At 45.4% G+C, this 15,366-nt stretch overlaps 1 long non-coding RNA gene across 1 annotated transcript; it reads left to right on the plus strand.

Annotated features, from left to right (window-relative positions):
- Positions 1 to 11,006: 11,006 nt before the first annotated feature.
- LOC123160432 (uncharacterized) lies at positions 11,007 to 12,339 on the plus strand. The gene is made up of 2 exons (XR_006480202.1): positions 11,007 to 11,215; positions 11,337 to 12,339. It is a non-coding gene; the product is annotated as an uncharacterized lncRNA (long non-coding RNA).
- The last annotated feature ends 3,027 nt before the right edge of the window (positions 12,340 to 15,366 follow it).

Genomic DNA, 15,366 nt, shown 5'->3' on the forward strand with positions numbered 1-15,366 from the left:
CCCCTGCCCCCGTATATAAAAGAGGGAGGAGGAGGAGGCCGGCCAAGGAAGAAGGCGCGCCAAGGGGGGAGTCTTACTAGGACTCCAAACCTAGTAGGATCCCCCCCCCCCCTTTTCCTAATCCAAGAGGGGGAAGGAGGGAAGGAGAGGGAGAGGGGAAGGAAAGAGGGGGCCGCGCCCCCTCTCCCTAGTCCAATTCATGCTAGAATTGAATTAACCGAAAACTTAGTACATGTGTGAATACATAGACAAAACATATAGTCCTAGTATGCCTCTACTTGACTAGCTCGTTAATTAAATATGGTTATGTTTTCTAACCATAGACATGTGTTGTCATTTGATGAACGGGGTCATATCATTAGGAAAATGATGTGAAGAGAATTCCTTATTTGGCCCTTTCTTAAAATTTGCTTCCCTTTTTGGCCCTCAAAAATATATTTTCCCCTTTTTGACACTCAATTTTCATTTTGTTCCCTTCATGACACTTCCTTCAGTTTTGGCACTTCACAATGTTAAGTCTAACGTGAAAATACCGTTTAACCGCTGGTGTATTATGTGATCAAAATTATTTACAAGTCAAAAGCAGTGGTAATGTGATATGTTCTGTCTTTGACTACATGAGCAAATGAAAAAAAATCTACAATTTTACCACCGCGTAACGGATATGAATTAAATCATGCTCGAGTTCATATATCACATCTTGGGATCCCTCGGCGTGGCCTGCGGCCGCCAAAGACAGAGTCCGTGTTCGGCGCTGCTCCCTGATGTCTCTACGTCAAGAACTCGGCTCCCAGAATACACAGGTTAGCAGCTCGTCTTGTCGCGTCACACACCCACACACACTAAAATACAACAGTAGCTAGCATGCGCACGCTGCGCGAGCGGCAGCACACACACCCAGCGCGAGCTGCAACACACACAAGGACACATCACGCACGCACGACACGCGGCAGCACACAGACTAGCACACATCACACACGCACACGGTAGCACACGCATTGCATACCCTAGCGCTAAAAACATGCACGACGACGAGCATGAAGACCCTTCTCCGCCACTGCGCCACCATGGCCGTCGAGGCCGAGAACGCACGACCCTTCTCCGCTGCGCTACCATGATCGTCTATGGCTGCTGCAGGTCCGTGGCCCTCCTCCATCGCCCCTGCATGGCCGCCCGACGCCGATACCATATGGCCCAAGGCCGCTGCCCCGCCATGACCCTCCTCCACCTTTCCTCCATGGCCGCCCGACGCCACGCTGCACAGGCCGATGTCTGCCGTCAATCCGCAGCAACAACATCGGTCTTGCACTCCAATATATCACACCATCACTCTCTCAGCCTCGCGCCGCCGCCGTTTGCCTCGTACAACTACCACACCGTAGTCGAGAGAGAAGATGCGTTGAAGATTCTTTTTACCAATGAGCTAAAACAGGGGTAAAAACGACCTTTCATGTTGCACTTCACGGTGTTGGTGGTCAAAACTGACAAAAGTGTCATGGAGGGAACAAAACAAAATTTAAGTGTTAAAAAAGGAAAAATATTTTTTTGAGGGCCAAAAAGGGAAGCAAATTTTAAGAAAGGGCCAAATAAGGAATTCTCTCAATGATGTGATGGACATGACCCATCCATTAGCTTAGCATTATGATCATGTTAGTTTCATTGCTATTGCTTTCTTCATGACTTATACAAGTTCCTCAGACTATTAGATTATGCAACTCCCGAATACCGGAGGAACACTTTGTGTGCTACCAAACGTCACAACGTAAAAGGGTAATTTTAAAGGTGCTCTACAGGTGTCTCCGAAGGTGTTTGTTTGGTTGGCGTAGATCAAGATTAGGATTTGTCACTCCGTGTTTCGGAGAGGTATTTCTGGGCCCTCTCGGTAATACTCATCACTATAAGCCTTGCAAGCATTGTGACTAATGAGTTAGTTGCGGGATGAAGTATTACGGAACGAGTAAAGAGACTTGCCGGTAACGAGATTGAGCTAGATATGATGATACCGACGATCGAATCTTGGGCAAGTAACATACTCATGACAAAAGGAACAACGTATGTTATGCGGTTTGACCGATAAAGATCTTCGTAGAATATGTAGGAACCAATATGAGCATCCAGGTTCCGCTATTGGTTATCGACCGGAGACGTGTCTCGGTCATGTCTACATAGTTCTCGAACCCGTAGGGTCCGCACGCTTAACGTTCGATGACGATTGGTATTATGAGTTTATGTGATATGATGTACCGAAGATTGTTCGGAGTCCCGGATGCAATCACGGACATGATGAGGAGTCTAAAAATGGTTGAGACATAAAGATTGATATATCGGACGACTATATTCAGACACCGGAAGTGTTCCGGATAAGTTTCGGATAAAACCGGAGTACCGAGGGTTACCGGAACCCCCCCCCCCCCAGGAAGCTATTGGGCCTCATGGGCCTTAGTGGAGAAGAGAGAGGGCAGACAGGAGGTGGCGCACGGCCCCCCTTGCCCTAGTCCGAATTGGACAAGGGGAAGGGGCGGCGGCCCCCCTCTCCTTCCTTCTCTCCACCTCTTCCTTCCCCCTTCTCTTTGTTGGAATAGGAAGGGGGGGTGGCCAAACCTACTTGGAGTAGGATTGCCCCCCTTGGCGCGCCTCCTCCCCCGGCCGGCCTCCTCCTCCCTCCCTCCTTTATATACGGAGGAGGGGGGCACCCCAAAGACACACAAGTTGATTGTTTAGCCGTGTGCGGTGCCCCCTCCACAGATTTCCACCTCGGTCATATCGTCGTAGTGCTTAGGCAAAGCCCTGCGCCGGTAACTTCATCATCACCGTCACCACGCCATCGTGCTGACAAAACTCTTCCTCGAACTCAGCTGAATCTAGAGTTCATGGGACATCACCGAGCTGAACGTGTGCAGATCGCGGAGGTGCCGTACCTTCGGTGCTAGGATCGGTCGGATCGTGAAGACGTACGACTACATCAACCGCGTTGTCATAACGCTTTCGCCTTCGGTCTACAAGGGTACGTGGACACACTCTCCCCTCTCGTTGCTATGCATCACCTAGATAGATCTTGCGTGATCGTAAGAAATTTTTGAAATTACCGCGTTCCCCAACACATACCTAGTTCAATCTCGTTACCGGCAAGTCTCTTTACTCGTTTTGTAATACTTCATCCCGCAACTAACTCATTAGTCACATTGCTTGCAAGGCTTAGAGTGATGAGCATTACCGAGAGGGCCCAGAGATACCTCTCCGATACACGGAGTGACAAATCCTATTCTTGATCTATGCTAACCCAACAAACACCTTCAGAGACACCTGTAGAGCATCTTTATAGTCACCCAGTTATGTTGTGACGTTTGATAGCACACAAGGTGTTCCTTCGGTATTCGGGAGTTGCATAATATCATAGTCAGAGGAACGTGTATAAGTCATGAAGAAAACCATAGCAATAAAACTTAACGATCATTATGCTAAGCTAACGGATGGGTCTTGTCCATCACATCATTCTCCTAATGATGAGATCTCGTTCATCAAATGAGAACACATGTGTATGGTTAGGAAATATAACCATCTTCGATTAACGAGCTAGTCAAGCAGAGGCATACTAGGGACACTTTGTTTTGTCTATGCATTCACACATGTACTAAGTTTTTGGTTAATACAATTCTAGCATGAATAATAAACATTTATCATGATATAAGGAAATATAAATAACAACTTTATTATTGCCTCTAGTGCATATTTCCTTCACTATCCGCGGCACAACAACACATAGAGTCAGAACAATGGAATCTCCACCGCAGCCGCCATTGATCTGGAGCTTTGCTTGCCGGAGATCGAAGGCGCTAGGGTTAGGGTTCCGCTGCGATTTGGGGGGAGAAAGAGCGTGCGTGTCAAGCGAGAGAATGAGAGAGAAAGTGCAGCGAACAGGTAAGTTTGGGCCCACATGTAAGGACAGAGGGGCAAATATATCAAACTGGCAGCCGGTTAGCAGTCAGACAGCCTTGACTGGACGGAAATGGCATGGAGGGGTATTTCTATAAATGAAATTGGTGATAGAGGGGCAAATTTGAGCACGTTCGAAATTAAGAGCAAATATGAGTAGTGAGAATGAGTAGGGGCATAGATGTAAATGTCCCATACTATTATGATATTTATATTATACAATTAATAACCAAACACCACAAATCATTTTTTATTTTAGTTCTCATATTATTACTATGCATATTCATATTTCATACAAGCAATTTTCACTGAATATATATTTATATTATACAATTAATAACCAAACACCACAAATCATTTTTTTAGTTTTTGTTCTCGTATTATGACTATACATATTCATGTTTCATACAACCAATTCTCACTGAATATATTTCAAAACATTCTTGCAACAATGTGTGGGATATCATCTAGTTTGCTATATGACCGATGTATTTGATGCGCGTGTGCGTCAGGGAGCCACGGCTTCACTGAAGCGAGTCCACTTGAGCCGGCTCATGCACGAATTTCGTGTGCTGCTTTCCTTCGCTGCGGGTTTCTTTTTTCGTTTTCTGTTTTCTAGTTTTTTGCCTCTAGTTTTTCATATTTTGTCAGGTTTTCAGTTGTTTTGTTCCTTTTTTTTCTGTTTTGGTTCCTTTATCTATCATTTTTTATGTTTCTTTTTTATTCTGTTTCTTTTTCTTTTTCAGTTTTCTTCTCTTTGTTGTGACTAGTAAGTTTGCACGTGCAATGCACGTCTAAAAACGAATACTTAAAATGCCAACATAAAGACAATAATATATCAAAAAAATAGCTTGAAATCCGTTGCCACATAAAGACAATAATATATTCATGCACGTGCAAGCGTAAGATTATTTTCGTCTTAGGGCCAGTGCTTTCTATTGGACGAATTCATCCATAAGGCTGAGCATCAATTTATGCCAACAATATGTTTACAACATGGATAAATAAATCTTTGTGAAACACAATTAAGAAAAGGCGATGCGAACTACAAATAGTTCATACCCAGAAAGCTACATGTATTTTATACCCATGAAGAACTATTGTGCAATATGAGCATAACAAATTGTGGACAAATTGACAGGTTCATGCCATAGAAATGGAATTCCAACAATGTGCATGTGTCGCTCCAATTTAATCTTATAAAAAGTTAAGTACCAGAACCAATAAAAACTGAAGTGCTAAATTACCTAGAGTGATGCATAGGCGTACCTTATATTAGATCGTCGCAGAATATAAACAACATATGCCGCAGGAACAAAAAGGAGAAGGAAAATGGGTGTGTTTATTGTACTCGGGAAGAGATGATAGGTAAGAAAAATTGTGCAACGTTTTGAAATTAAGTGGGAAGACTTGGGTAGGAGAAGCACTGACCTGCAGTAAGCGGGTGGCAGACGGCTTCACGGCACCAAACTCGTTCACCGTGCGTTGCCCTGCGTACGTCCACGTCCCTACGGCAGCTCCGGTAGTCCTCGCCAGGCCATGACCTGATCCGTCGAGATGATGCGGGCCGGCAGCGAGATCAACATCTGGTCGGCCTGGCTGCACGTGCGATCACTATGTGTCGGGCGAGGCGAGGAGCGAGCAGGGCGTAGGGTCGGCGACGGTTGCCATGAGGACGCAAGAGGAGTCGACGATCCCGTGGTCAGGGCGCGAGCCGAGCCCCTGGAGCATTGAGCAAAGGAGATGCCTGGGGAAGATGATTACTTCCTCCGGCCGTGCAAGTCAACGGCTGTAAAACAGAAATTTCGGTGAGGTACGGGCGAGGCGAGGAGCGAGGACGGCGACTGGAGGGCAAGTGCATCCCTAGTTCCCGACCTAGGTGGCCATTAAGGCTGGTCACAATGGGCGAGAACATAAGCTAGTAACTTACACACTTTCCTAGACTATGTTACTACCATCATAGTGGGTAGGAACATCTATGTAGTGTCATGCAACGATGTATTTGTTAGGTTATAGACTCATTGTTTCTTGAAGTGTGTGATGTTCCGGTAACTTAGCTAGTTACCACAAACATCTCTCTCTTCATTAAATACGTGCCACATAAGCAAAGTTGTATTGGGATGTGTGATGTTACTGAGTTCCTCCCCACTGTGACCAGCCTAACTGTCCAGCGCTAAAATTACGTCCCTGAAACCAGCCAATCGGCTCCCTCCAAGCCGTAGCAAAAAGATCTCGTTTAATGCCATGTTTAATGCAAAATCGTTAGCCTGCATGCACCGCGCACGTCCCATGCCACCGGATCCTCAGCCCAAGAACTATATTAGCCAATGCAACGGATGACAAGAGCTAGCTGCATGCAGACGCTCCGTATTTCATGCAACAAATTAATTGCACGAGGAGAAGGCTCCGGTTTTCAAGAGATTAAATGTCCACGCGACGTACAAATCAGGAATATCCAGTGGAGCCGGTGGGCGTCTTGTGCTGAGAAGTCGCGGACGCGTGATGGGGCAGTTTTTCCTCTCGCGGCAGAGCGTCGTCCGCTCCAGGTAATTGCTATGCGCACATTTAACTCGGGATTAGTATAATCTAGACGGTCAGATCTAATCAAGTGGGTTGATCTGAGGGTGTTATCTCTGCTGTGTACGTTTTGTGGGGTGTTCCTAAGAAAGAAAATGTTTGCTTGTTTAATAGTAGTATAGATTTATATAAAAAGTTCACCGCATATTACAAAAATTTCATCGTATTAAGAAAAATGTCCATCATATATTATGAAATAGTTCACCTTGCATTATAAAAATGATCATCGTGTTTTACAAAAATGTTCATCGTATATTATGAAATTGTTCAACATAATTTTACTACAGGTTCAACACGTATTCAAAAGTTGTTCAACGCATATATTCAAAATTAGAAAAATGTTCATCGTATATTAAAAAAAGGTTCATCGTATCACACAAGAAAGTTCGGCGTGCAACATTGCATTCTTGAATGGCGTGTTGCAGATGTCTTGCTCCTGGTCATCGAGCCGCTGATTGCACAGATCCCTTGAGGTGCTGCCGCTGTTTGGAGAACGGCCACTGGGCGCGTGGGTGTCACAATGCTTGGCGTCCATTCAGCTCACTTGCATGCCTTCCCATGCCGCCACGATCTCGCCTCGACACCGAGCATTACCGAGCTCCAACTCCTTGTGATGGTCCGTTGGTATCCCAGCTCCCCTCCAAGGTGCTTCACCGCAGGTCCTGGGCATCGGTCGTTTCCGCTCACGCTGAGTCGGCAACCCCATCTGATGTGCTGATCCAGTCCACTCTAGCTGCCCAGGCTGAACTCCTGGTGTGCGTTGGGAGCTTTTTTGAGCGAGCGGAGGCTGCTCTGGGAAAGCTCTCTCTTGTGCCGGTTGTGTTGCAATCCGCTCCTGCACCACATTCTCCTAGTGAGGTTGATGTTGGTGGCTCAGTGGAGAACAGAGTTGGGGAGCTCTATGGTTGTTTCTCCCCTAGAGCTATGGACAACTCATCATCGCCGTCTGCCTTGCCCACTGTGATGTCTACCGTTGAGGGCGGGACCATTCCCGTGGTTGTGCCTCCGGTGCTGTAGGTGATGCCCGAGCTTCAAGTGTTATGCGCGAGCTCTGATTCGCCTTTATCAGTGGAGCATATGATGATGGACACGCAAGCAACCACGTGTGAGGGACATGATTCAACCTTGACATGTGAGTCGAGTGAGGTGAACTCGGCTGCGCACTCACATGTGGCTTCTGCACCCATTCCACCCCCGCCGACGGATAATTCCAATGCTCTCTTTGCAAAAGAGCTTTGTGACTTGCTCGCTAGCGTGGAGACTGTTAGCCCTGGAACTGGAAGGGCGATTGCTTGCCTCCTGACCGGAACGACATACAAGGGAAAATACAAGAAGGCGAGTGATTGCCCTCGGTCTGGTATAGTGAAGGAGAAGCCACCAAGGTGCAAAGGCAAAAAGAGTGGCGCCACACCCGCAGCTGCTTAATGGATGATTCCCGGTACCTCGGCTCATCCTCATGGTTTGGGTCGTCATATGTGGTTTCGGCGTGGTCCACTATCTTTTGTTGGGATGTTTTTGTCGGGTTCAAAATTGTGGTGTACACGCGTGAGGAGTTATTGCGTGTTAGGAAGGTTTGGCGGGTTGCACGAGTGCTTGTGGGGTCATGATTGATGAGTAACCTAATTATGATCGGATTGTATCGGTTTTAGCCTGGTTTTCCGTACATTAACCGGGCAATTCTCTTCTTCTTAATTAATCGACGAGGCAATTCTTTTGCCTCCGTTTTGAAAAAAAAATGTTCAACATATATTGAGAAAATGTTCAATGGATATTACAAATGCTTGGTGTATATTTCTCAAAGAAAAAACAAAGGAATACTATACTTAAATTACGGCGCCTCTAATCTACCACTAGAAGTTACCAGTTTGATCGGTTAGTAGCACTTCACTCTGTGCGTTCGGTTTATTCGGTTTACATGGTTCGGTTTATACGTTTTTTCGGTTTGTACGGTATTAATACTTCGGTAAATATGATATAAAATGAAAATACGGTTCGGTTAAGGTATATACCAAATTATTCCGGTATGGTTTCAGTATCTACCATAATAACCAAAGTTGACGCGAATTTGAAAATGACGTAATAAAATTTACAAATTTATGACTCAAAACACATACTATTTTACACAAATACTATATAACTAGATATATAAGTATATATGCATGAATGGATTCATCCCATGATTGTTATGGGCGTGCTTAGCATTTTTTAAAGAGAAAAATGACTATGTTACAAGAAAACTATACATGCTTGGTAGTGAATTTGACTCATGTACAAGAAAAATGATAACTTGTATGATTGTTTGCCTCAAGAAATATAAATTTATTTTTACTTCGGTTTATTCGGTTAACCGTTCAGTTTTTCGGTATATACCATAAAAACCGAAGTTCAAAACGGTATGAAAAGTTCATACCATACCAAAACCAGAAACCATAAAAATAGTAAAATTGGTTTGGTTCGGTTTATTTTCGGTATGGTTTTTCGGTTCGGTTTCAAAATGCACAGAGTGAGTAGCACTCGTACACGAGAGAGAGGTCTTGTGTGTTCGATTATTCTTATTTTACTTGTGTAGAGCTCGTTTACCTCCCAATGGGCGGGCCCATTCTTTCCGCCTTCTGCGATTGCTCAACCATTTGCCGCCCACGGCCGGCAAATAGGAGCTCTCTTCCTATATGATGTGTGTTGCGTCAAAGTGTCGACCAGGCGGCCGAGATATGGGCCAGCCCTTTTGTAGAAGAGAATGAAATACAGGATCAGGTTTTGGGAACCTTTTGGAAGGTTTCCGACCAGTTTTGGAAACTATCAAAAAGGTTCATGAATTGGGTTTCTTTTTTTGAGTTTTCTTTATTGGCATTTACAATTATTGTCTTTTTCTTTTTTTATTTTCTCTACTTTTTCGTTTATTTTTCGAAAAAATCAAAAATAAAAATATTCACGTTTTCTAAAGAATGTCTGGTTTTGAAAAATGTTTCCTTTTATAAAATGTTCTTGTTAAAAACCGATTTTTTAAAAATGTGTTTTCAGAAAATTCTCGCCATTTGAAATCATATTCGTGCTTTAAATAAATGTTTGTAATTTTAGAAATCACATTTGGAAAAGTTGCTCGTTCTTTCCAAAGAAATCTTCAAAAATTTCAAAAGGAATAAGGATTTCAAATTTTGTTTATGTTTTCAAAAAACATTTAAATTTCAAAAATTGTTATTGTTTTTGGAAAAAGTGTTCATAAAAGTTTTAAAATAATTCAGGTTTTTTGAAAATGATTTGTAATTTTAAAAAAGAATTGTCTTTTCATATTGTATTCAATATTTCGAAAATTGTTCTCATTTTCAAAAATTGTCTCAAAACTTTTAACAAAAATGTCCGCTGCAGTACTGTTTTGCTGCACTACTATATGGTTGCTGCATCGCCGGTCGCTACAGGACGTTCTGCTACAGTACACCTCATTACAGCCTACAAGCGATGGCTCGCTTTGTCACGTTCCAAATGGGTTGGCCCAGTCAGACCGCGCTTGGTGCGAATCGCGACTGTTTGCCCCAGCGAGCGTCCTATAGCAGCCCTCCGACATCATGGGCAAGAAATACCCAAGCATCTATTCTAGACAAGGTTTTTGCCTTGAGGTTTAGCCACTTGTATGAAAATAACCCATGGTGAGTTTTGGACATGGCACGTGCCCTTTTTTTGGTACCTGACTGTGTAGAAATGAGTGGTGTGTTCAGTTTTTTGTTTGAAATTTTTTGAACGTGGTTGCCTCATTGCCGTGTAGCTCTAGCGTTTGCATCCTGGTTTTGGAAGTTGTTCCACCGTGTAGTTTTTGGGTCTTTTAATCTGTCTATGTGCCGCTCTAGGGGTAGGCTGTTTGACCTTGTGGCATTTCACTTTTTCTTCTTTTCTATGTGCCGCTCTAGCTGGCAATGCGGCTTCAAATTTTCTTTTCCCTTTGTATGGGACGCTTTGGCATGCAACGTTTTGTGTATATATGCCCCGGAGAGTGTATGGTCGTCCGAGGTGTGCATGCGTGTACGTGGTCATTTCAGCGCTGCATGCGTACCAGCCGTTGGAGACATGCTGCGTGTCTGGGGAAGCGGTGATTTTGGGTATTCGGTCGTTGGTTCATGCGCAAAAAGACAAACCATATGATTGCAAATTTCTGTGTGGCTGGTTGGACGTCCAATGGGAACTGTTGTAGCCGCTGATCGAGAGATTCGGCTGTCTGTCTAGGCGCAAAAGGACAAGGGGAGATGGTTCAAATTATGTGACTACATGGGAGTCTGTTGCTTGCGTATGGGTTTAGCCAACTGCTGTCGGTCGAAGCGGCATGGGCGGTGGGGTGGTTCGCTTATTAATATGGGCGTGTCTTGGTTTTTGTTTATGTGTATTTATCTAGACTTGCCGTTTCTTGGCATGTCGTGTTTGATTTTGTGTCCTTCTACCCGACCCTTTCTCTGCTATAAATAGGTGTTTTTCCTTGTTGCTTTTCATCTACTTGCTCTGGTGTGTTTGTTCTTTCTTGTTTACGGTTTGAGTCCATGGCTCGACTCTCTTCTTGTCGTAGTGGTCCCTGTCGTCCGGGATGGCCTCCTCGAGTGCGTGGAGCTGCTGCTGGTCGTCGTCCTCCTGCATCGTCTGGTGTTTCTGCTCAGTCTGTGGGTGTGCTGGAGAATTCCATCCCTTCTGTGCTGGTGGTGCGATGCCGTACGTGGCCATTCTGGTGGGTGTTCTAGCCCCGGGTGTGTGGTGGTGTTTTCGGTTCTCAAGAGTTTTGTGCTTGCTACGGGGTAGAGATTGGTGTTGGTCTCATTCCTTAGATCGTTGTTGTTTTGATTGGCTAGGGTCTCCGTCTTTGGTGTCCGAGTCTGTTCTTGGTGGTCATTCCATGCGACGGAGGGAGGAGATTCGGCCGACGTTGTCCGCGACGTATGCCTATGTGTGCTCAGTCAGGTTCTCCGGCGAGGGTGAGGCCGATGCCGCCGCGACGGAGTATAGGAGGTGACCGAACTCCTCCTCGCGGGGCGGGGCAAAGGACTGGACTGGACGTGGGGGGAGCGTAGGACAATCTCGACGGTGGATATCTTCCAAAGCTGTCGCCATGCGTCGTGGTAGGACGCGGCGATTAGGCCCTCTGCATTGGCGTACGCCTTCTGCCGCATAAATGTCAGAGGCCTGGAGGACGCGAATGACGCGTGAGGACGTGTCGTGGGTCTTCATGATCTCGTGTGTGCCGTCAGGGGACGACCGCATCGAGCTCGCCGAGGTGAAGCATCATGAGCGGGTTGTGGCGTGAGCATGGTGCGGGGGCTGCGACTACGACAGGCATGCGGTGAGCCGGCGTTCTACTGGTGCATCCACGACGATGTCACTGTCGGCTTCCAATCCCCGGTCAGCCCAATCGAGTGCCCGTCCAAGAGATCCCCATCCCCGTCACCGTCCTGCCACCGCCATCGCCTCCTCCAAGCCCTGGTCGCCGCCTGGCTTCCTTCTTCCGTCCCAGCCTGATCTGATGTCTCTCTGTTACTAGCTGCTATTAATTAGAAGAAAGTGTACAAAGAAAAGTGTCATTGGACATTGATGGTTGGTTACGTGCGGGGTTTATGCAATGCAGGAGGAATTAGGAGTAGACGACAAGCGAAGGCGACGACTTCAGAGTTCAGAGGAGTAGGTTCCGTGGAAACTTCCCTTCTGTTTTTTGTCCCGTGTTTTGCTGGGTGGGATGTGTTGTGGTAATGATCTATTATGATAGGTGGTGCGTGTGTCTGGCCAGGCAATTCGGTCCTGACGAGTCCACAGATCGGGGCAACATCCCTCTGAAATCCTATTTCGTTTTCTCTTTGTCAATTAGTGTGTGTGGGAGAGACAGTGAGCTAGGATGATGGTTCATATTAATGGTTTTTGGTATACGGAAGTGGTGCATGAAGATGAATTTCAACATTAAGCTACAATTTTTTTCTTGGTTAACAACTACATTTCTAATATCAATGTAGTTTATCTAAACATCTTTAGCAATCAAGATTAGTTGTTGGATGTTCCCTCTAAGATTGGGCTAGAAGGAAGCAGTAATTATATGCCTCTCTCCATGATTCTGTAAATTACTCCATTTCTGGCGGCATTGCAATGTTGGTGGACATGCCTCTCAACAGTTTCTCTTCAAAAGTTTTCCAAGAAACTCTCAAACCTAAATGCTTTCCAGCCTTTTCTATATTTTCTGTAACTAACAGTGCCATTACTTGCATGTTTTATTAATAGCTAGATGCACTTGGTATTAACCATGTTTTATTAGTAGGTAGATGCAACTTGGTATAAGGTAAGTGACAGTGTGGAATGATTTCATATCATGGCAAACTAGCAGTGTTAATAGTTAGGGTAGTGAATTTATTTGATCAACTAGGGTTTCAACATTTTTTGTATGAACAATAATGCTTCATCCAAACCTGTGGACAAAAATGACTTTTGAAGGCATGGGAGCAAGGTATATAATCTGGATAATTTGTTTAAAAATCCGTGTAAGCGTGCACATTTTTAAGCAGAATCATAGCATGGAACCACCACTACTTAGAGAGCATATGCGAATTCACCATTTTTTTTACAAAATTTCTACAATTTGTCAGAGACATGGTCATACGGGAAAGTGTACTACACCTAGCATCATGATGGAGTGAGAAGCCCGCCGAGCTTGCGGGGGAGAGGGGATGTAGGAATATTTTTCCTCCAGACAGATTGTAACATTTGTTTTGAATACAAGAATTGTCAAGGGGTCCTATTCTACTAAAACACTCCAACACTTCTAGCGAGCATCTAGCCCAACAACATAGCCAAGGCAATATTTTAAGCTTTTGCTTCCTTCAACCAATATAAAGGAAATACGAACCAATCTAGCAAGAAAGAAGTACACGTTCAACAGTAGATACATACAAGAAATTGTATGCAATAACAAAACGAAACAAGGACTTGCATGTTTCTTTTCAGGTATATTGTGTCATCTTCTTTTACTACTTAGGCATTATTGCAACATTGAATACAAATTTGTGCACATATATTAGTTCTTTTGTATCCTGGAGCTCTTATTGTTGTTCGACGCATATTTAATTTCATAATATCAATTACCTTTCAGCAATTATTATGAGAAAAAAGGAGAAATAATCATATATATGATAAAGAGGTCTGACTTTTGAACAAACCAAAACATCACTCACCTATCTAGGTCTCTTGCTCTAATTGAGTTTCGCTGTAAACAATATATACAAACAACATATATAAACACAATAAATCGATGGGGCGCGGCGTGCCGCCGCGCGGGCATTGCTAGTAGGAATTAAAATGCACCATTCCTATATCAAATCGTCCCCAATGTTAACTTTGGTCCATGGACTCGAAAACGCGACAAACGGCTCCCCAAACTTGCTCGGCGCGCTCATTTACAAAACAAGCTAGATGCAACTGAGATGTTGGCGCGTCCATGTGCATTTTGTACTAAACTGAGCACTCTAGGCAAGTTCAGAGAGCTGTCAATTGCGCTTTCGAGTTCATGGACCAAAGTGAGCATTGGAGATAAGTTTTTTCTTTAAAAAGGGAGGAAGACCCCCGGCCTTTGTATCTAGACGATGCATGATCATTTTATTAATTATTCACACAAGACCTTATAAAGTCATACAACAGTAAGACTAAGGCCACCGTCTAGGCAACATATGTCGCTACTTCTATCCAGTTGATGAAGAGATGCTGATAGTGTGGGCCTAATACCAAATAGACCTCGCAGCCAAACCTAATATATAAGACCTGAGGTCCCAACCAGGACGCCTGCCGGATATGGGGCGCCTACCGGTCCGGCGCACTCCTCAACCAGGATGCCTGCCAGGTATGAGGCCGCTGCAGCTACCTGCCACCAAACCATCTTCAGAGCTGTATTGCTGCATCTACCTTGTCTGGTCTAGTTGCCGTCGACGCCACCATGATGCCAGATAGCGTCACCCTCCTGCGTGAGTCCATATCCGCACATCGGGCGCCGAGTCTCCAATGCGCCACGCCGCCGTGATCCGCCGTCCTTAGTGGGCAAGATGAAGCACAACTCCTCCTCTTGTCCCCTCCAGTCAGCACTTGCTCCAAAACGATGCCCCAGGGAGGAGAATGACACCGAAAGCGCCGTCATCGTCCAATCCGGTAGACCCAGATCTAGGGTTTCCCCTGGAACCTCCCGATCAGGTTGACGTGACCTGCAACGATGATGCCTCGAAAAAGGAATTGTTGGGGAACGCGGTAATTTCAAAAAAAAAACCTACGATCACGCAAGATCTATCTAGGTGATGCATAGCAACAAGAAGGGAGAGTGTGTCCACGTACCCTCGTAGACCAAAAGCGGAAGCATTTAAGTAACGCGATTGATGTAGTCGAATGTCTTTACGATCCAACCGATCAAGTACCGAACGCACGGCACCTCCGCGATCTGCACATGTTCAGCTCGGTGACGTCCCTCGAACTCTAAATCCAGCTGAGGCCGAAGGAGAGTTCCGTCAGCACGACAGCGTGGTGACGGTGATGATGAAGTTACCGACGCATGGCATCGCCTAAGCACTACGATGATATAACCGAGATGGAAAACTGTGGAGGGGGGCATCGCACACAGCTAAAGATCAACTTGTGTCTTCTTGGGGTGCTCCCCTCCCCCGTATATAAAAGAGGGAGGAAGGAGGCGGCCGACCTAGGGGGCGTGCCAAGCATAGGGAGTCCTACTAGAACTCCCAAGTCCTAGTAGGATTCCCTTTCCTATTCGGAGTAGGAGAGAAGGAAAGAGAGGGAGAGGGAGAAGGAAAGGGGGGCTGCGCCCCCACCCCTTGTCCAATTCGGCTTGGGCAGGGGGGAGGCGCGCGC

The sequence above is a fragment of the Triticum aestivum genome, chromosome 7B (genome assembly GCF_018294505.1).
Source record: "Triticum aestivum cultivar Chinese Spring chromosome 7B, IWGSC CS RefSeq v2.1, whole genome shotgun sequence".
Classification (NCBI taxonomy): Eukaryota; Viridiplantae; Streptophyta; class Magnoliopsida; order Poales; family Poaceae; genus Triticum; species Triticum aestivum.